This window comes from Pleurodeles waltl, chromosome 3_1, assembly GCF_031143425.1.
Source record: "Pleurodeles waltl isolate 20211129_DDA chromosome 3_1, aPleWal1.hap1.20221129, whole genome shotgun sequence".
In the NCBI taxonomy this organism is placed as follows: domain Eukaryota; kingdom Metazoa; phylum Chordata; class Amphibia; order Caudata; family Salamandridae; genus Pleurodeles; species Pleurodeles waltl.
The window spans coordinates 1029798264-1029821572 of NC_090440.1; positions in this window are offsets into that span (position 1 = coordinate 1029798264).

Genomic DNA, 23309 nt, shown 5'->3' on the forward strand with positions numbered 1-23309 from the left:
CAAATCGGGTTTAAGAGTCAATCAGGTTATCAAAGTCTTATCAAGTTAGCAAATGTCTCATCCGGTTTAGCAGTGTCTCAGCTGGTTGTATCACGTTATATTATAGCAAGCAATGTCATTTATCACCCTTTCAATCAATAGTGTCCATAAAACTTTTCTTTTCTATTGGTATCTCTTCTTCTTCGTTCTCGAGGCTAAGAGATACAAATTCGTCAGTCCAATCGTCATTGATTGCATATGCCCATTCTGGACCGGAATATCTCCTGTTTGGTATCCTTTTCCTTTTCAATTTTGCATCTCTCTTCAATTCTGCCTCACTGGTACTTTCCTCTTTGGCCAAGTCTTTTTCTTCACTTGAGGTTGGTACCACGACAGACACTTCTTTTCTTTTCTCGTTCACTCTTGGCCTCTCACTGTCATTCAACTTTTCTCTAGGTCTTAGTTTTACTGGTGATATACTTGGTCTTTTCTTTGCACTGTGTCCACTTGATGGACCTGCGATCTCTTCCGAGGAACTTTGAACAGTTTTGTTCTGTTCTGCCTTGTCCCCTCCTTCTGGGGAGTCAATCAGGTTTTTCTTTTCTTTTTCTGTACTGTCTGCTTCTGGGAAAGCCCTCCTCTGATCAGGCTCTCCTGCTTCTTCACCTCTTTCGAGCCCTTCGTCACCGTTACTTTCTTCAGGCTCTTTATCACTTTCAGCTGCTTCAGGCTCTTTGTCACCTTCAGCTGCTTCAGGCTCTTTGCTACCCTCAGCTGCTTCAGGCTCTTTGTCACCTTCAGCTGCTTCGTCGCTGTCTGAGGTTTCTCCTTGGTCTTCCCCAAGTGAATCGGTTGTTTCGTCCTCAGAAAATATTTCTCTCTCTCCTGTTTCTGCCTGTTCGCTTCTAGTTCTGTTTTGCTCTGTCTCAGCGCTCGGCACTGTGTTGTCAGGTACTGGCAGTTTCAGCGCTTCAACTTCCTCATCTGTGGGACACAACACCTTCTTTGTGTGACTGGCGTGAATCCAGGTGGGAACTCCCGCACACTTCACAGCGGTAGTGGTCGTCAGGATCACTTGGAAAGGGCCTTTCCAACAGGGTTCCAGACACGACTTCCTCACGTGTTTCTTTATCACGACCCAGTCACCTGCTTTCAGTGTGTGTCCTGGACCTTGGATCGGTGGCAAGGTGGTTGCTTCCACCTGGTGAGAGAAAGAGCGAACCACGTCAGCCAGACCTTTGCAGTAGTCTAACACCATATCATCTGTAATATTCAAAAGCGCGTTTGCGGGAACTGCAGGAAGTCTCATGGCCCTGCCTATGAGAATTTCGTGCGGGGACAATCCAGTCTTTCTGTCAGGGGTGTTTCTCATTGACATTAACACCAAAGGCAATGCGTCAGGCCATTTCAAATTTGTCGATGCACATATTTTCGCCATTCTTGATTTCAGTGTACCATTCATCTGCTCCACCAGTCCTGAGGCTTCTGGGCGATAGCTACAATGCAGTTTTTGCTCAATGTTCAGCGCTGCGCAAAGTAACTTTATCACCTCGTTATTGAAGTGACTTCCCCTATCTGATTCTAAAGAGATCGGGAATCCGAAACGTGGTATCAACTCCCTCAACAATAGTTTGGCAACTGTAAGGCTGTCATTTCTACGTGTGGGGTATGCTTCAATCCAGTGACTAAAAATGCACACAATCACCAACACATACTTCAGACCTCCATGCACAGGCATCTCAATAAAGTCCATCTGCATTCTGCTGAACGGGCCTCCCGCCCTACCAATGTGGCTCAAGTTCACAACCGTTCCCTTTCCTGGGTTCATCTGCTGACAAATGACACATCGATGGCAAATTGCTTCTGCAACTTGACGGAATCTGGGGTTAAACCAATCAGTTTTGAACAATCTTATCATGGCATCTCTCCCTAGGTGAGCCTGCCCATGATAGAACCGCGCAAGCTGCGATAAGAGACTATTTGGTAAAACAAATTTTCCCTCATTCGAAACCCATAACTCATCTGGTCTCTTTATACATTGTGACTTAATCCAGGAAACTCTTTCATCCTCCCCGACGCTATTCTGTAATGCTTTTAGTTCATCCATTGTATCTACGACCTTCAAGGCAAATGCTTCAGCTGGTTCGAGTTCTGGTTCACTTATCAAATTCCATTCATCCCTGAGCAATATACAGTTCAAGGCACAAAATCTTGCGACTTGATCCGCATATGCATTTCCCAGAGAAACATAGTCCTGTCCTTTTGTATGAGCACTACACTTTACCACTGCAATTTCGGCTGGCATTTGAATGGCGTGTAACAATTCCCTTATTCTCTCCCCGTTTTTCACTGGGGACCCTGAAGAGGTCAGGAAACCTCTCTGTGACCATAGTTGCCCAAAGTCGTGCACAATTCCAAACCCGTACTGACTATCAGTGTAAATGGTAACCTTCATCAATGTAGACAGTTGGCATGCTCTGGTAAGGGCTACAAGCTCTGCTACTTGTGCAGAATAGACTCCTTGAAGCCAGGATGCTTCCAAGATACCTGTTACAGTACATAGAGCATATCCTGCTTTCAAAATTCCCAATGCATCTCTTAAACATGACCCATCAACAAAAACAATTTGGTAATTTTCATCAAGTTTAGTATCCTTAATGTCAGGTCGGGGTTTTGTGCAAAATTCAGTCACCTGAAGACAGTCGTGCTCGACGTCCTCAGCGTTCTCAATTTCAGCATTTTCACCGGGAAGCAAGGTTGCTGGATTCAACGTAGTGCACCTTTTCAGCTGCACATTCGGTGAGCCCAGAATTATTGTTTCATACCTTGTGAGTCTTGCTCCAGTCATGTGTTGCGTTCGGGAGCGGGCCAAAAGTATCTCAACTGAGTGAGGGACCATGACTGTTAATGGGTGTCCCATCACTATTCCTTCACTCTGAGTGAGGCTGATACCAACTGCTGCTACGGCGCGCAAACACCCTGGCAGTGCTGCTGCGACCGGATCCAAAGTAGCTGAAAAATACGCTACTGGTCTGTTTATGCCACCATGGGCTTGGGTCAAGACAGACAAAGAACATGCATCACGTTCATGACAAAACAATGTGAAAGGCTTTGTGTAATCAGGCATACCTAAAGCTGGAGCCCTGCACATGCATTCTTTCAATTCAATAAAAGCATCCATCTCATCTCCTTTCAGCTCAATTTGATCCAATGCATCCTTCTGGGTCAGTTTCAGTAAAGGCTTGGCTAGAGCTGAAAAGTTGGGAATCCACTGGCGACAGTAGCTCACCATTCCCAAAAACTTCCTCACCTCCCTCCTCGTCTTTGGTGGACTCATTTGAAGTACACTTGTTATTCTTTCCTTCATTATTCTCCGTGACCCTTTCTCTATTTGATGACCCAAGTATTTTACTTTCTTCTGACAGAACTGCAACTTTGAAGGAGACACCTTGTGTCCATTCCTTCCCAAATGGTTCAGTAGAGCAATGGGGTCGGCTGTGCAGCCACTTTCTGTCTTCGATGCAATCAGTAAGTCATCGATGTACTGTACTAGGGTTGACTCGAATGGCAATTCTAACGCTTCCAAGTCTTTCTTTAGAATCTGATTGAAAATTGACGGTGACTCCGAAAACCCTTGAGGAATTCGACACCAACTGTAAACTCTGTCTAAGAATTTGAAACAAAAGAGAAATTGGCTGTCCTCATGAAGAGGCACCGAAAAGAATGCTTGTGACAAGTCAATGACTGAGAACCACTCGGCATCGCAAGGGACTTGAAACATTATCACAGCTGGATTTGGTACTACAGGGCAGCATTTAATTATGATGTCATTTATTTTCCTCAAGTCCTGCACTATTCGGACCTTTCCACTCGGCTTTATTAGTCCCATGATTGGTGAATTACATGGACTGCTTAACACTTCTTTCAGTACTCCCTGTTTTACAAACTCGTCAATGAGTTGGGCGACTTTCATGAGGGTGTCTTGTGCCATGTGGTATTGTGGGGTCTGGGGAAAGATTACATTGGGTTTTACGGTCACTTTCACTGGTTCCACTCCTTTCATCAATCCCACCTCTTTCCCTGTCATATCCCACACTTCCTTTCCGACTGTTTCTCGTAATTCAGCTGGAATATCTTCTTCAGTTATCATCGGAAAAAGGTTAATCAGAGGATATTCTTCATTGACAGTTTCCATCTCATCCCCTTCTACACTGTCCTCTTCTTCCCCATCACTGCTCGTCTGAATTCTAATTCCATCGTGCGAACACATAATCGAACATCCCAATTTGCACAATAGGTCTCTCCCTAACAGTGCTATCGGGCTTGAGTCACATACCACAAATTTATGTGACCCTTGATAGTTACCAATTGTGACTGGTACTGGATCTGTTATTGGGTTCGTCAGGTGCCTGTTTGCTACTCCCACCACTTGAACTGTCCTCCCTGAGAGTGGCAAATTTGGTACTTCAATGCTCCTAACAGTTGAACGTGTGGCTCCTGTGTCAACCAAGAATGAAACACTATGACCCATAACTCTTCCCTCCACATATGGACCCTTTTGATCAACTTCCAAGGATGCTGCAAGCACACAATTTCCCTCCTCATCTGAACTTTCACTCTCCCATACATTGTTTATTCCATTCTCACTGTGTAATGGGAACTGTTGTACGGTGCCATTTGTACTCATCACCTGACTCGAGACCTGTGGAGGAACCATCACTTGCTGCTGACTCACTGGTGCCAAAGGAATTTGCATTTGCTGATTAGGTACCATGGGAAACTGCTGTTGCATTGGCTGCATTTGCGTCATCTGCATACGGGGCATCTGCATCTGCTGCGGTTGCATGGGCTGTAATCCCTGCAGCTGATTTATGGTCTGAAAATTTGGGTTTGGACCTCTCATTTTCGGTCATCTCATTGTCTGGAATGCATTGACATCATTGTTTTGCTGACCAACACCTGCACCTTCCTGCACCACCATCGGGCACTCGCGTTTCCAATGACCGACGATTCCGCCCACGTGACACGGCATCACCTTTTTCATTGCCTGCACACCATTCGGAATTACAACAGTGTTCCAATCCGGGCCATTATTCCCAAAACCTCCTCTGCCTCTGCCTCTCGCCCGTGGCTGAAACACCATGTTTCCCTGCGGATGCGGCTGCGGTATCTGCTGTTGGAACCCTTGCAACCCTTGCAGACCTGTCTGAGCTGCTTTAAGTTGCATCACCATCACTTTCTCCTTCAACCTTTTCTGTTTCACCTCAATTTCGTCGCTACAGTATTTCGCATAATTCAACACCTCATCAATAGGTTTCGACTGCCAACAAATCAAATGCGACTTTATCATCTGACTTATCTCTGGTCTCAGCCCTTCCACAAATCTAAACACAAAATGAAGCATGTCCTTCGCCTCTATTGTTTCCGTGCCACTGTAGTTCTTGAACGCCTTCAACAACCTCTCATAGTAACCATGAATCGACTCTTTAGCCTCCTGGGCAGTTCGATCAATCTTCTGCCAATCCACATTTTTCGCGGCAACCTTCGTCTTCAAATGCTCAATCACCTTATAGTACAAGCTCATCACCATAGGTGATGGTGCAGCCGTATCCCTGTCTCTCTCTGGTTCACTTGTCGGCCAACCTACAGCCCTTTTACAATCCTCCCACAAATCTGCCGGAACCACAATCTCAAAGAGGGTGTTCAGGTCTTCCCAAAGACATTTTGCAAGCTTCACAAACCTATCAGTCTGTTGATACCATTCAATCGGTTTCTCTCTTAGTTTGGGAAAATCATCCGTAAAAGACTGAATGTCGCTCCTGTGCCACGGTACATGTACTAATTTTCCCCCTGCTGTCTCCCTCATTGGTAACATGGTTATTGCATCACTACTCTGCGGTCTTTTCTCGTTGTGCTCGGGGACACTGTCTTTCCTCTTTTCCTTTTTCTTTACCCATCTGCTTTCCCATTTGTCTAAACACCTCCACACTTGTGCACTCTGCAGCAATTCTCTAAGGTGTGTCTTCATGACTGCTGACCTCATGTGTTCAAAGTCTGTGGTCCCGAAATCCAATCTATAGCTCCTGCTCAAGTGTTTTGTCTCGTCTATCTCAACCCCGTTTTTGTCAGCTATTTCTTGCAACCTTCTATGTACCTTGTTCACTTCTCTCGTAATCCTGGGGCATAGATACCTCAGCTCTTCTTCCGAATAGGACTATAACCTATTCACACCCATAGTCCCTTCCACCAATTCTTCTGCTTCCATGTTCAACCTGACCCTATTCAGATAGTCTTCTCCCTTCCCACTGGCTGAGCTTTGTGTGGAATTCAGACTGTTGAACCACTGTGTCAGCTGTTGCGCATTCAACCCCATCAGTGTAGCATTCACATCGACTGCCATTGATGGTTGCGGCAACTTTTCAGTATTCGATGACAGCGGTATCATCAGTGGGGGACTCGACCTCACCATTATTGACTGAGCACATATGGGACTAAACTCCATCAAGGACCCAGATCCAGTTGGCAGAGCCGCTATCGGAGTTGTCTCTGGAGTGTTTTGTATGCACCTCCTTTCCATCCCATTCTGCACCATCGATCCTTGACCGCTCATACCTGAGTTAGGCTGAATGAACAAAGGTACCGGTGGACCTACAGTAATGGGTAGGGATATCGCATCTGCGTTCTGTCCATTCCCCATGTTCTGAGGCATGTTCATTCCCGCACTATGGGTCATCATTGCCGGCATGCCCATCTGACTCCCCGTCATCTGAGCATGTGCGGTTCCCCCCTGCATCTGTTTTTGAGGCATCAAAAACTGGGTTGATTCAGCTTGTGCCAATGTTGGGTTGCGACCATTCTGTACTCCCATTACAGTCGGATCTAGAATCATTCCCGTACTGTTGTCACTGCTGTAGTACCTTGGGACCTGCGGCTGATACTTTTCTGCTGTTTTCAATATAGGCACATCTGGATATATTCTCCTAACCTGCGGTATCTGCGGGGTGAACAGTAAACTCGGGTCCTTAGATCCCAATGGCGTTTCTGAACTCGGAGTTCCATTATTCTGTACCGGTGCCTGAGGGGCAGAACTGGTACTTGGACCTTGTCCACTCTCTGCATAAGGTGGTGGACGGTCGTTCAGCAATTGCATGATTAACTCCTCATCCTCTAACTCCTCTTCTCTCCTTAACTTTTCCTCGTCCTCTCTATCTTTGGAACACCTCCTGTTTGTCTTACAGGTAACTTTCTTGCCTGTCGCCTCTTCTTCCTTAGTAATTGCGGGAAACAATTTTATCCCCTGCAATACATCTGACCTCCACACCTTCTGTGCATTATCCCACCTAGCGTCCGCTAGTGTCTTTTCTACCTTCCTTATCCTGGTCTCGAACTTATTTTGCTGTTGCTGTCTAGCCATTAGTTCCCAAATCGCTAGAGCCTCAAACTGTGCTGGCCTTGGAGGTACCTTCATGTCGTACATCGCGAATCTCAAATTCTCTAGGATCCTTATATTGAATGTCCCATGGATCGGGAACGCTACGCTCCCATGTTTCTCTGTCAGCTTGTGCCATTGCTTTAGCCAAAGGCACGGAGCTACCCCTTTTTCCTCCATTACAATGTAAGCTGGTGTACCTTCGGGTGGCGTCTCCTCTCCTACGCTCGCTTTAATGTAAGACTCCCCCTTCATCGCACTCTTTAATGCTTTAAAAAATTTCATTTTCTCGTCTTTTATTTCACAAAGTTTGTAATCAATAAGTGACTTTAATTCCCGGAATACTCTTCGCTTGCCTTTCCCCTTCCAATCGAGCCCCACGGACTGCGTCCAATCCATGCGCGACCCTTCTTTGCAACCAACCTATCCCAGCGCGGCTCCTAGTGACGTCACACTCACACACACTGCGGCTGACAAAGCCTCGCGGCTAGTCCTCCTTCACTCAGCTCCTCTCGTAACAACTTCTGGCATGTATCGCGAGCAACCAAAAAAAAAATAATAATAAAACAGATCTGTCGGTTTACTACAGGAAGGGTAACACAATCGCTTCAGGACCTTAGGGATTTTTCACTAGCCTCGGCAGTTATTCCATCTTTCTCGGTCCCCACTTTCGCAAGCAAATCTGACCCGCAGACTCTGCTCTCAACTTGTCAGTGATCTATTCTAGTGCACTTAGAATTTGTCAAAGCCCGAAGTCGAAGTTTTCTTTCACTCCCTTTAACACACGTACTGACTCGTTGACCACGCCCGGTCAACCTACTAAACCGACCAGACCACAACATAAAACAAGTGTCTCATACACTTTTCAACATACTCCGGAGTCTCTTGACCTCGCAGGGCCCGTCTCAACAACAACAACCACGTGGACCTTTTTCTGCACAAAGCGCCACATGCACATGAAGTTCGACGACTTCCCTACTCTCACACTCGGAGTCGCACCTCCGCTATTCTCTAAAATCCTCGGAGTCGCACCTCCGCTATTCTCTAAAATCCTCGGAGTCGCACCTCCGCTATTCTCTAAAATCCTCGCAACCTTTTCAAACAATCTGCGGCAATAAGCTGTGCAAGCGCAAAACCCTGACTTCACTCATACCGTCACTAGTACCGCCAATGCCGATTCCACACCTCCATTCTCTCCATTCGCAAGCTCCGAGATCCCGGGAAAGTCGCGGGGGACTTAGCCCATCATCATTCTCTCAATCTGTTTTACCCAAGAAAAATCTAATTCAACACCATATACCTCTTGCGTGGGGTCCCAAAAGTCGGAACCGTCATCTGCTACCATCTTCTGATAGAGCGTTCACAACTAATAATTTACCTGTATTTGGACGCTCTTCGGGTCGATGAATCTTTTGACCAAGTGGGACTCTCTTCACCCGAGATCAATCAATTTAATCAAATCAATAATCAATAACGAACATAAGCAATACCCTGATCAACATAACACTTAACAATTAATCCAGAAAACATTTCGGCGAACCATGACCTTTCGGTCATGAATAACCACACCAGTTTATTCAAAGTTAATGAATTTATTTCCCTATATTAACAAAGCTAGCACAATATATATGTGTCTCAACACCAAATGATATATGTAAATGAACATTAATAGCTGTCCATAACGGCGAAAAAGATGCAATCTATGCAGCATTTGAATAACAATGCATTCGATAATAGCAACGCAAATCACTAAAACTATAATCTGTAATGAGCTAATTGCATACATTAGTCAGCATAACAAGGTCTCAAATTGCATCGTGCACCAATGATTCCTCATCTAACCTCAAATTAGCATCGGCATGTGGGACTTCATGCAAAAACAATTTAGTAACATAAATTTGGAAAAACTCCTAACTAGGGCTCTTATCAAAATCAGCAGTTGGTTACCTAAAAAGAAACACAATGCAATTGTACAATTTTCCTTTCATATTTACCAAATTCAATCAGCATTCAAGGAAGTCTTCGTCTCACAGGTACCGTTTTCTCGATCAGCATGGGACGGGGCAAAGGGGCAAGGTGGACAGGGCAATTGCCTCACGGCGGCAAGATAAACTACTACTTCATGCAAAGGGGCAGTTCAAAGTTAAAGTCTCTAGGGCAAGAATTACTTAAAGTCTCTTTCTCTCGATTAGAGAAAGCATCAAAGTCTCATTCAAAATGGCATCGAACATCAATTGGCATCGTAGAAGATGGCAAAATGACGAAGTCGACAAGATGGGCCATAATGGCTGCAATGTCTAATGTCCTCAATAGGTGCAATGGGTAATGGACGAGTAATGGCTGCTTTCTTCTCGTGCACCGGGTTTAAATAAACAACAGTTCAAATCCAGTAGGGTCTTCCATTGGAGGGTTCATAGGTTGGCTTCAAATTGTCCAATCAAAAACAACAGTTCTCAAGCTTCTACCTAGGCATACATTATCCTTGGAGTCGGGAACGTAAGTTGCAACATATTTTACCAATTAACTCACTTTCAGAGCTTCCATTGTCCGCACCTGCAGATTGACCTTGGAGCAAAGAAGAAGATGCCAGGCTGGCACGAAACCTTAAAGATAAGCATGTGAACCGATCTCACTGGAAAAGTACAGCTTCAAGCAGAAATACACGTTTATTAGCACATTGGAAAACACGAGCATCTAAAACGTGAGACCAGGCAACTAGGCCGAAGCCTCCACTAAAGTTATGCTAAGCTAAAACATTTCAAACAAGCAAATTATGGCACACGTTTACGGTTATGTCAGATTAGTACAATTCTAATATATCACGTTATATAAAGCACGCTTATAAATGTTGGCAAACTACTCTGAGGGCACATTTGTCCCCGTACAATCTTTATTAATTCGGTTAAAGTCACACTTGATTATTGCAACGCTACGATTATGCGCTAATAAATGTAAAACCTTCATTTCCGCGTCATCAGTGGCATAGGAGCAGTGGCGTAGTGGTGCAGAGTACAGTGCAGTGGGGTACAGTGCAGTTGTGTAGAGTGCAGTGAGTGGCGTGGCGTGGGACAGAGTAGAGTGACAGAGTGCAGTGGAGTAGAGTGGCATACAATAGAGTGGCAGAGAGTGCAGTAGTGTAGAGTGGTGCAGTGGCATAGAGTGCAGAGTAGACTCGCGTGGCAGAGAGTGCAGTTGCGTAGTGTAGAGTGGTACAGTGCAGAGTAGAGTATAGTGCTGTAGAGTGCAGTCGCGTAGAGTGGAGTGGCACAGAGTGCAGTGGCATAGAGTGCAGTAGCGTAGAATGCAGTAGTACAGAGTAGATTGGTGTACAGTACAGTGGCAGAGAGTGCAATGTTGCAGAATAGACTGTCAGTGCAGTGATGTAGAGTGGCACAGAGAGCAGTGGCGTAGAGTATAGTGGTGCACAGTAGAGGGCAGTGGCGTACAGTGCAGTTGTTTAGAGTGCAGTGGCATAGAGTGGCATGGGGTAGGGTAGAATAGAGTGTAGTGGAGTAGAGTGGCATACAATAGAGTGGCAGAGAGTGCAGTAATGCAGAATGGTGCAGTGTGTCAGAGTGCAGAGTAGAGTCATGTGGCATAGAGTGCAGTGGCATAGAGTGGTGCAGAGTGGAGTATTGTAGAGTGGTGCAGAGTAGAGTAGAGTATAGTGCCTAGAGTGCAGTGGCATAGAGTGCAGTGATGCACAGTGCAGTGGCATAGCATGCAGTGGCACAGAATGCAGTAGTACAGAGTAGAGTGGTGTAGAGTGCAGTGTTGTAGAGTGTCAGTGCAGTGGTGTAGAGTGGTACAGAGAACAGTGTCATATAGTACCGTGGTGCAGAGTAAAGGGCAGTGGCATACAGTGCTGTTGTTTAGAGTGCACTAGTGTAGAGTGCAGTGGCATAGAGTGGCATGGGGCCGGGTAGAGTGGCATAGAGTGTATTGGTGCAGAATGTAGTAGTACAGAGTAGAGTGGTGTAGAATATAGTGGTGGCCAGTTCAGTGTTGCAGAGTAGAGTGTCAGCGTGAAGTGGTGTAGAGTGCATTGAACTAGAGTGCAGTGGTCAGAGTGGCATAGATTGCAGTGGCGTAGAATAGATAGTTTCAGAGTAGAGTGCAGTTGCATAGATTGGAGAGGTGCAGGGTGGAGTGCAGTGGCATAGAATGCAGTGGCACAGAGTGCAGTGGCATAAAGTAGACTGTTTCACAGTAGAGTGAAGTGGCTTAGGGTGGAGAGGTGCAGGGTAGAGTGGAGTTGCATAGAGTGGCATAGAGTGTGATGGCATAGAGTAAAGTGGTGTAGAGTGCCGTGGCATAGAGTGCAGAGGCGCAGAGTAGATTAGAGTGATGTACAGTGTATTGATGTAGAGTGCAGGGGCATAGAGTTGAGTGTTATAGAGTAAAGTGCACTAGCATATAATGTATTAACATAGAGTGCAATGGCGTACAGTACAATGTTGCAGAGTGGCATAGAGTGGAGTTGTGCAGACTAGAATGGTGTTGCCCAGACTGGAGTGGTAAAGCATGCAGAGGAGTAGAGCGCAGTGGTGTAGAGAGGCGTAAAGTGCATTGGCATAGAGTAGAGTGGTACAGAGTAGAGTAGAGAGGCATAGTGTGAAGTAGCTTAGAGTGCAGTGGTATAATGTGAAGTGGTTCAGAATGGAGAAGAGTGAAGTGCAATGGCGTAAAGTGGAGTGATAAAGAGTAGGGTGCAGTGGTGTGGAGTGGTGCAGAGCAGAGTGGAGTATGCATGGTGTGGTAACATTACAGACAACACATTTTTTAAGATTGAAATTACCATTACATTGCACAGATATACAGTTTTTCAAATCAAACTATACTGTGCTCAGACGATGATGCGTGAAAATTGCATCACCTATGCAATGATTTGTTTTAATCGTGTAAAGGTATTTGTTTCCAGCACAGTTCAGAATTAACAAAAACGTGCTTCATTTGATCTCCTAATTCTGATATATTCTGAAGTTTAATAAAATGTTGTCATGTGATAGAAAAAACTCTTTCCGAACCCTAGTATTCAGCAAGATTGTCGCATAAATCCTCCCACTTTGAAGTCAGAGAAAGGAAAGTAAACACTAAGGGGGTCATTCCGACCCCGGCGGGCTGCGGGCGGCGCCCGGCGGGCGGAGACCGCCAAAAGACCGCACCGCGGTCAAATGACCGCGGCGGTCATTTTGACTTTCCCGCTGGCCGGGCGGGCGACCGCCAAAAGGCCGCCCGCCCGCCCAGCGGGAAAGCCCCAGCTCCGAATGGAGCCGGCGGAGTTGCTGGTGTGCGACGGGTGCAGTGGCACCCGTCGCGATTTTCAGTGTCTGATTTGCAGACACTGAAAATCTTAATGGGGCCCTGTTAGGGGGCCCCTGCAGTGCCCATGCCACTGGCATGGGCACTGCAGGGGCCCCCAGGGGCCCCACGACACCCGTTCCCCCCATCCTGTTCCTGGCGGTTTTTACCGCCAGGACCAGGATGGCGGGAAGGGGGTCGGAATCCCCCTGGCGGTGCTGCGAGCAGCGCCGCCATGGAGGATTCTTTGGGGCAGGGGTAAACCGGCGGGAAACCGCTGGTTGCCCTTTTCTGACCGCAGCTTTACTGCCTCAGTCAGAATTGCCCCTGAAGCACCGCCAGCCTGTTGGCGGTGCTTCCTCCGTCCCTGGCCCTGGCGGTCATGTGACCCCCTAAGTTCCCACCGAAGACAGAGCCTGACATTTGACTTTGTGCTTTGAATGCACAGCAAATCCAGCCCCTTCTCACCCTTCACAAGCACGAACAGCAGACCATTGCACCAGAAGAGTTTGCCAAGGTGGATGGGTGTTGCTTGTCCAACCACTTGACAGTGCCTCTTCTGTTTCTCTCCTGTGTGCAGAGACAAGTCACCAGGTACCCAATACCTTCTGGTAGTCTTGGTGGACCCATCTTGTCTGATTTTAAGAATTGTCCCACCTTGTTCTTCTCTTCCTTATTTATCCACTTCTTAGCAACAACCCTTTGAATCACTTGCCGTGGAACTTCCATTTAATCTCGATTTCATCCTCCTCTTTTATTATCTTTGATTGGTAGTCCGGGCTCCCATTTCTGAGATCAATGTAGAGACCCAGACATATACTCTATTGCTGTGAGACTACTAACAAGTTGTGGGTACCTCACATTCTGACATTAGATGTGAGACTGTCACCCACACCATCTGCCCTGCCTCTTTAATTTTTTTTAGGTTTAAAGTCCATGGGTGGTTGGGGTAAGCCAGATGTTTTTTTAAACTAGCGTAAGGTTAATTACCTTAATGTTTCCCAAACTGTTTGCTAGGGGTTTTAAAATGTTCAGAAACATAATCAAAATGTTGCTGTTACTTTCTCTTCAAGAAAGATTGGGTAGATTTGGGTAGAGGTGATGGCCTTGCTGCAGTACTGTAGGGCATTAATTTACTACTGAACAAGGACGTAATGTGACACCTGAATGTAGCATACCAGGAGGCAATCACAAAAAGACCACAGTGAATAAATAGTGCTAGGTTTAAAAAAAGTAAATAAATGCACTGACAGCATAGTAAGGCATGGCCTCTCTTGTGTGTGTCTGTAAAACTGATGTTTGTTCTTGAATTTTTGTCCTGAACTTTTACCCATTGTCCTGAATTTTTGTTCTGAATTTCGACCCTTTGTCCTGAATTTTTTACAGTCCTGTCCAGAATTTGCCTCAATGCCAGGTGGTCACCCTAAAGTCAATTGGCATTGAACTGTGTGTAAACATGTCAGCTACCTTGCAATCGAGTATCAAGTGCAGATGTAAAGCAAGCAGTGAGAGGGCTCTCTCCCCCCAACCACCTCCCACCCGATGTTGTTGTTATTATAGTCAACAATATCACCCAAAATAATTGTGCATCCCTTGTTTCAGACGAGATGCTGACTGCATGTTTTAAAGTACACTGGATGTTTGTTAAAATGTGCACACTATAAAAAAGTTGCCTGCAGCTGTACCAACAATTTCTGAAGTGAAGGTTTTTAAAGTAAAATACAAAATTCCGGAATGGTATGTGAAAAAAGCCCGTGCTCGTTGTCTAATGGTTTAAATCACTGCGGTTTTGTATTACTTTCCGAACTACTGTAGTGTTATTCATTTTCTGCACCCGATAGGACATGTGTACTTTCGTTATTGATGAATAGCTCAGGCGTGGCAGCAGATTTGCAGATTTCTTTGCCATGTGTTACTTAATGTGCAGTATTTTTCAAAAAATGTCAGGGGCTATCAATAACTAGTGGATCAAATTGTACCACAACTGACACGCGACTACTTCTGGTTAAGTATATTAAGTAATAGTTGCCCTTGTTTAACCTCATACCAGTCCCTGTCTTCACCTCTCCCTCGTATATCTTTCATATCACATTATTTTAGCTTGTAAAGCACATTTATAAAACAACATTTAAGAATAATGATTCAGGACTAACCGAGAATTATTTTATTACCTACAGCGAAATATGTATTGTTTGCCCCATGCTTTGTGAACACCTTCCCAATGTTTATTTTGTAAAAACATAACTGCTGGTGGCCAACGTTTTTACGAGCCTGTCGAATGCCAATGACGCCAAATAAAAGAACTGCAATCTAGAGATTTCTCCTCATGCCTGTTGCACCGACCGAAAATACTGATTGTAGAGATGGCGGCTGCATTTCGTTTCTGACGCCCGGCCCGCTCTGTGCGGATCCCTCCTCCTGCCCAGTGCTTCTCCCTCCTTGTCTTTATTTAGAGCTTTAAAAATTCTTCTCACCATCCTCTGGTCCGCTGCTCTCCCCTGCTAATCGTTTCTTCCATCCCAACCACTCCTTTATTGCTCCCCAGGGCCCCGCAGCTACCGTGTGTAAACAGGTTGCTTCACTTTTAAACAAGCATTGGCAAAGGCAATAGTTTCATCTTTGCAAAATCTATTGATTTTGTCAATTTTTTTAGACGTGCTACACAGCAGCGCAAGCGCACCAGCAAGCACGGCTGTGTAACATGTAAAAAAAAAAAAGTTGACAAAACCAATTTCGCTGAGGAGAAACCTATTGGCTTTGGCAATGCGTGTTTCAATATTGTTACTGTATACCTCTTGGTAATAGACATCAGAGCAATGTGCTTCACGAATCTAAACTCAAAAAAATAAATAACGCTTCTGAGCTATAACAACTTGTAAGGGATTTTACACGAAGGGTTTTCAGGCACCTGGCTAAAGGCTATTTAATTAATGAAGGCATCCAAATGTTTGGCCTCAGGACGCAATAAGTCCGTTGGTACAATGGACACAGTCAGCTAGATCACGATTTGTATATTGTGTAGTGCAATATTGCACCGACACTTTCACCAACGAATTGATGCAAAAATTACTTTTTCAATAACCGATTGGTACAACAATTGCATTTTTGTGCAGGTTGGTTAATGCGGAAGTCATGTTTTAATCTTTAATCATAAAGAGCGCACGGACATTCACTTACATTATTTATGTTACGTGATATCTAAGTGAGTGATTTATATTAACTCCCTTCTCACACTGTGAATGAATGGTCAAATATACCTTGTCAGCCCACTGCTATGTACACTTTAAACCTCCCAATCCGAATACTAGAATTTCATAAGGCATTCCACTTTTTGGAACCAATAGTACATTTCTAATTTTAATCCTCCTTGTATGTATCCATCCCATTTGAACAGTTTTATATTTAGCATGCTGTGTTCTCGGCTAGAAAACAATTGGCTGTGGGCCACGGCCCCATCCCTTGAATCAGATAACAGCTCTAGCAATCGTGGTGGCCTATTGTCTGCTGGAAACGGCAACTTCCAAAGGAACTCGCCGGGCTGGTCTTGTGTTTCCTCAGTTTCTCATCTGTTCTGGACATTGTCATATACATCTCCTCGGCCAACGCCCGTCCCTGTATGTCCTGAAGCCAGTGTCCTCCTTTGAGACTTTGAGTCTGTGGCAAGTGCATTGGAGTACTCAGTAGTGTAATGTAAGATGATGGGACCTCCCCGCAGAATGCGGTGAGAGTTCCATGCCATGTGACTCCCAAAGTTCACGGACATTCATAAGCCATAGGCTGAATGGCCGGACCCCTGAAGTGTGGGTGAGGGGATACCTGCATAGCAGGGGCACCAGGGGTCTGCATTAAGCCCGCGGGAATACTCGTTCTAGCTAATACTAAACTCAGTGCTGCAAATGTTATTTTTTTTTAGCACACAACATTTTAATGTCTGGAAATTAAGTGTGTTGAAATTTTAGAATTAGGGGAGGGCAGAACTCACAGAGTTTTACTCCGCAGAATTCCATGTAGTTACTAACAAACTCCACAAGATTCTGTGGAGCTCAGTGCGTGGCGGGAATCTCTTCACCTGAGGCCCGGTGCGTCTTAAGAGGACCCCGGGCCGTCCCAGCACACACAGAAAAAGCAGCAATAAGTTAGCAGAAACACCGGCGTGACTACCCAGTATTTTTCACCCTCATATTCAAACATTTAACTACCAAGCATGGACTGCCCTCCAATGGAGGGGCCCGCGGAGAGAGAAACTCGCTCTAGTCTCTCTGCGGGCACGTTCGGGAGACGGCAGGAAGTGGTGTGAAGGAGTTGGATTGATGGACAGGTAAGTGGGGGTGGGATTTAGTGTAGGTTTTATAAAGGGGGGAAGGAGTGAGGGTCGGCCTCTTTCTGCGCCAACCGCTGTTAGGGAAGTGCGGATTTTGAGGCCGACCCTCTTGTTTGAGGAGAAAGGCGAGTGTGGAGGGTTTTTTGGGGTTAACAGTAAGAGGCCCGCGGCTTTGCGGCCCCAGAGCCAGATAGCGTAGTTAGATTTTATTTAGCTGAAGCGCGAGGCACTGCGGCCTTCGCGCTAGGGAGGGTAGTGAGTGATTGCTTGGGGGGGCGTGTCGTTGGTGTGTGAGGCCTCTGCGGGCCCTGTGGTTTTCTTTTCTGCACGCGGCTTCGCCGCTTACACTGCACAGCACCATGGCAACCAGCCATGACGCTGAAGCAGTCAAGGCCGCGCTTCGCGTGTTAGGCAAAGCCGGCAGTTCGGACCTGCTCAGGTCTGGGGTTCTCGACCAGGCCTGGGTCGGAATGACATGGCCGACGCGCGCTGCGCCGAGCCGGGCAGCGGCTGCCATTGCTGCATGTGAATCTTTAGACACGGATGGTGATAAGGAGGGGAGGGGCCCAGGAATAGGGGGGGAAAGCTGGGGAAGGGGTGCGAAGCGCCCACAGCCCTTTAATGTTTTCAGGAGAGGAGGATGAACTAGGGGTCGGGGCTGAGGGGGCCATGGAGGATATGGGTGCAAGCTCAAAGCAGATGGGGCCCCCAGGTACCATGGGGGACCCAGTGGGGTGGGAGACATCGGCAAAGCAGGCAGATGGGGATGAATATCCCATGCCGGGGCCCAGCGGGGTTTGGTCACCTTTAGATTTGTCATGCCCCGGGGGGGGGGGGCGCTTCCTCTGTGGGGGCAGGGGCCCCAGCTAAGAAACGTGGAAAATATGCGGGCAAAGCCAGGGGGGGTGGCTAAAGCCAAGGCAGCCCCAAGACAGGCCAGACAAATTAAGCACAAAGCAGGGGGGACGGGGGGCCCAGGGCCCTCTGGCCCTTGCAGACAGGCAGGGTGGGACCAAGCAGAGACGTGGGATTTGGAGACCAGGATCCGGGAGCAGCGCAGGGCCGTTGCGGAGACGGAGGCCAGATGGGCCCAGTTGTTCAGGGACCGGGAGGAGTTAGCGGCACAGAGTGAAGTGAGCAGAAGGGCCACAGATGTATTGGCCGCCAGGGGGCCTCAGCCCTCCAGTTCCGGGGAAGGGAGTTGGGTCTGGGTACCACAGACAGATGGAGGGGGGTGGGGGCACAGGAGGCTAGTGCGGCCGAAGGGCAGGTCGGCGCCGGAGGCCCTGGTGGCACACACGGCCATGAGGGGAGAAGCAAGACGATGCCAACATCAGAGGTTGGCAGAAGAAAGGTGACGCCAACGGGGCGCAACACGGCCTCAACACGTTGGTCTGAAGCACTAGAGGGGCAGGCGGCGGCCTTCTCTACACCGCAGGAACGTGGGCACCAAATCGATGGTTAGCGCCATGTGGGACAAGAACCAATTGCTGCATCAACAGTGAAGCCACGGGGGTATATGGCGAACAGGTGTGAGTGGGATGGAGATGATGAGTTTGATCTGGACTATGAGGAAGAAGGGGATGATTGGGAAGAAGGAGAGATCCGGGAGGCGGAGGTGAGCGGTGTCACGAGGGGGGGCGAGGGGACAAGTGTGGCGCAACCTCTTCCTCTGATTTTGTTTTACAGGACACCGTCTTGGCGGAAGGGCCATCAGGAGGGCGGCAAATGACGTCACAAGGACGGTTCTTGAAGAAAACGCCACGGAATATGGGGGCAGTGGACAGAGGTAAAGGGAGTTGGTGGTCAGTTTGGGGTGAAGGGGGAGGAGGCACCAAAGGCTCATGCACATACAAATCCATTGGTGTCGGAGATGGGTCAGTTTTAGAGACACCCGGGGTTGGTTCAGGCCAGGAAGGGGACGCGAGCAAGATTAAGGAGGCCCTACCCGCAGCAGTTACCTCATTACGAGAAGGAAAAATAGCATGTCTCTCGAAAAAAAACATTTCAAGCTACATCCTGGCAGTGGAATTCTTCTAGGTTATTATGAACCCATCAAGAAATGGTAACATTACCAGTGCCATTTCTGCCATATTACAATACAATGAATGGGTCCCCTATTGAAATGCCTTATCTTCATCTGCTAATGATTAAATGGTGCCTGTTAGTATTTCAACACATCATTTGCACACTTCTTGCAGTGGGTCCAGTTGGAGCATGAAGGTTTTTAGACATTGGACTATTACTAGTGGCTCAGTAATTGGTGTGATATTTATCACACCTGATCAGATCCAACTCCACTGAGTCTGAATTTTTGAGGTATGATAAATATCACCTAATTATGAGTATTTGGTGATTAACATGAATTTTGGTGCTTATTACACCAAATTCTGTATGTTGTAGTAAATACCAGACACTTTTCCCCACAAAAAATATTCGCAAGTTTGACCTCTCAATATTTACCTGAAAACACATAATTGCAATATGTGCATTGCAGCAGTTACTGCACAAATCACAATTAACCGGGCTGTTGTAAATAAGGGCCAAACTGTTTTCAGTGAGTGAGCATGACTTACTCTTGTCTTAGGAGTGACTTGCTCCACAATTTATAGGAGTGAGGAACATCTACACTTGGGAAAAAGTATTTGTTAATTGGCCCTTTAAATCAAAGGGGAAAAATACAGGAGTAGTAGTATGGTGAAAAAGAAACAATAGAAATCATTAGACATTAATAACCATTTAGAGGTATGAAAAAAATAGAACATTTGTTTGTGTTTTACTTCTTATTTTTGATTGAAAATATGAGGAAATCCACACAGTTGAAAGATTATACTACTGTTTGCATATGTCTCTTCTTTTTTGGAGTTATGAAAGCCTTTAGGCGTATTCCCTGCATATCTATGAATATCAATGACTTTCAGGCTCATTGATGTTAGGTCTTGCTGCAGACAGCTTTAGTTTGTCGTTGGACTCTTACCATGGGGGTAAGACTGCTTGGTTTTGGACGGCAGCACCAACCCGTGTGGGTAACTGACTCAGTCCCACATCGACTGGAAGCTGCCGGCCTGACCTTCTTGGCTAGGTAGCAGCACCTCGCCCAAGCCTAGAAAGTAAAAGTGATTTGTGGCAACCTGACACATGAAACTCTGACTCCTCAGAGAAGTTGTGATTGAACAAATCTTACTCTTTTCTGTCATTTTTACATGCATCACACATGCAAAGGCAGACAGAGAAACGCAGGATAGGTTTCACTGTACTTTATTGAAGCAACTGCATTCTTTGTAAAAAGGCATGAGCTGCAATTATTAGGAAGATGAAACATAATACGGTTATGATTGTGACCATTAGAGTGTAACATAGATACAGTCCCAACATCCTGACATAATCTTTAGTCTAAGAATTCCTACCTAAACTTCTAGCATTTAACAGGCCTAACATGATAATATGTCTAGGTTTAGAAGGTTGGCTTCATAACTCTTGAACTAGTAATACTAGGTAAACTATCATGTACAGCCTTGAGCAAAGACACAGGATGAAATGTTGTGCAAAGGAACTGACAACAATGCTTTCGCAGAAAGGCAATTGATTAGAATATAAGAACATCCCTGCTAAAAGCAAGTGATGCTAAAATATATTAGAATTAATAAATTAAATTAAATCTGTATCTGGGTAGAAGGGCAGAGGCCGCAAGCCTGAAGCTAAAATAAGTATGCCCAAGCAAGGTGCTAAGATTAATCTACACCACCCTCCCCAAAGTCCGTTCAAAAGTGTAGGGTCCAAGACCTAAATTTACCTGTGCTAAAAACTAAAAATATGCATAAAATAATTAAAATGTCCAAGTTGCCAAGCAGGGCAAGCTGAAGACTATTAAAAGGCAATTTAGAATCTGAAGAAAACATTAATTTGATTAAAAAATTTAAAATGTCAAATTTAACAGTAATCGTGATCCCGCTGGAAACTGTGATGTCATCGATAGTGATGGAATCCAGGAAAGACCCCACTCCGGCATTTGATAAGTTGACCAGCATATCAGCCAAAGATGAAAGGAGCATACATGTTACGATGCCTCAGCCACAGGTTCAGCCGAGGAGGCAGCGTTTTGCGTAGTATCAGATGTTGAAACACCACGAGCCAGTAAATCATCGAAAGGTATCCCGCAACAACCATATTCTCATTGGACAAGTCTGGTAATAAACCCTCCTTGAGAACATCTTCAGATTTACGTCCATAGATGGTAAATGTCGTAAGGCAAGGCACACCTCTAGTGCAGTTTTAAAGGGCCTCCATAAGCAGTGAAAGAGGGGCGGCACAGAATTAAGGACCGGTTGAAATGGTAGTGACCAGTTCCTGTCCAGTTTGTCCAAGATTAATGCTACGAAGTACTGCATCATGCGATCACGACACAGGATGGCTGGTGGGAGCTCCAAAATTTCTCGTTGTTGAGATGGGGCAGTTATCGCGAATCAAAAATAGCAACAGAATGATACTGCCAATTAAGGCCAAAGTGAATGTGAATCCTCCCAAAAATCTTGAAAAGAGTGAATGAATGGCTCAAGGTATAACTCCAAAGATGATCTGGAAAGTGCTGACAAAACCAGAACCCGCAGCCTTAAAAAGGTGTACAATTCCAGCGGTGTTAGAAGCATTAAAGATGAAATGTATTAATTCACCAAAATGTTTTGGAAAATTGGCATTCAAAAGGGACTGCGGCCCGTATTTATACTTTTTGACGCTAAACTGCGCTAACGCAGTTTAGCGTCAAAAAGTTTAGCGCCGGCTAACGCCATTCTGAAGCGCCATGCGGGCGCCGCATTTATTGAATGGCGTTAGCCGGCGCTAGCAGACCGGCGCTGCCTGGTGTGCGTGGAAAAAAACCACTACACCAGGCAGCGCCGGCGTTGGGGAAAATGGCGTTAGGGCGTCTTAAAATGGTGCAAGTCAGGTTGACGCAAAAAAATCGCCTCCACCCGATTTGCGCCATTTTTAACGACGCCCAGACGCCATTTACATGACTCCTGACTTAGTAAAGACAGGAGTCATGCCCCCTTGCCCAATGGCCATGCCCAGGGGACTTATGTCCCCTGGGCATGGTCATTGGGCATTGAGGCATGCAGGGGGGCACAAATCAGGGCCCCCTATGCCAAAAAAAAATAAATAAAAAATAAAAAATTATACTTACCTGAACTTACCTGAATGTCCCTGGGATGGGTCCCTCCATCCTTGGGTGTCCTCCTGGGGTGGGCAAGGGTGGCAGGGGGGGTCCCTGGGGGCATGGGAGGGCAGCTGTGGGCTCATTTTGAGCCCACAGGTCCCTTAACGCCTGCCCTGACCCAGGCGTTAAAAAGAGGCGCAAATGCGGGTTTTTTTGACCCACCCACTCCCGGGCGTCATTTTTGCCCGGGAGTATAAATACGACGCATTTGTGTCGCAGTCATTTTTTTGGACGGGAACGCCTACCTTGCATCTCATTAAGGCAAGGAAGGCGTTCACGCAAAAAAATGACGCTCTTTCCTCATACTTTGGCGCTAGACGCGTCTAACGCCAAAGTATAAATATGGCGTTAGTTTTGCACCGAATTTGCGTCGAAAAAAACTACGCAAATTTGGCGCAAACGGAGTATAAATATGCCCCTGTATCTCTGTGGATGACCTTGCCACTTTGAGGTCATAGATTTCACGGGCTGATGTAAGAACACGTGTTTTTGCAACAGAACTGCTTTCAGTCTGCTCAGTTTGTCAAAATTTACATTATAAGTAGCAATAGGAGGCCATATTCTGCTACTTTTTTTCTCATGGGTGGGGAGAAACACTACGTTTCTGCAACAAGTCACAATTTTAGAGACCGAAATTACATAAGGAATGCCTGGTCTTATCCCACAGCAACCTTGATCGTTCAACATTAAATAACTCCCATTATAAAGCAACTGAAACACTGGGTGAATCAAAGGCACAGGAATATTTTTCAGATAGCAAGCCAAATTTGTGACTGAAGCATTGCATGCTCTGTGCAAGGACACCTGCTTAGGAATCAGTAATTGGATTACAGGAGTCTTGCATTCGCTACTGTTAAGAAATACCTCTTTCTTGCCGTTAAAGCATTTGTAATTGAAAGGGAACTCCCACACCTCATGGATGTAACTGTCTCCTAGCTGTTAGAATCTGCTTACAGGAAAAAGTTTCAAACGCAAAGTGAATGGGAAAGTTGAAATGGGCAGATTAATCACTCCAGGTATTAACCACACTGATGATGGTATTTCTGCCACAGTAAAAGGCAACTTTT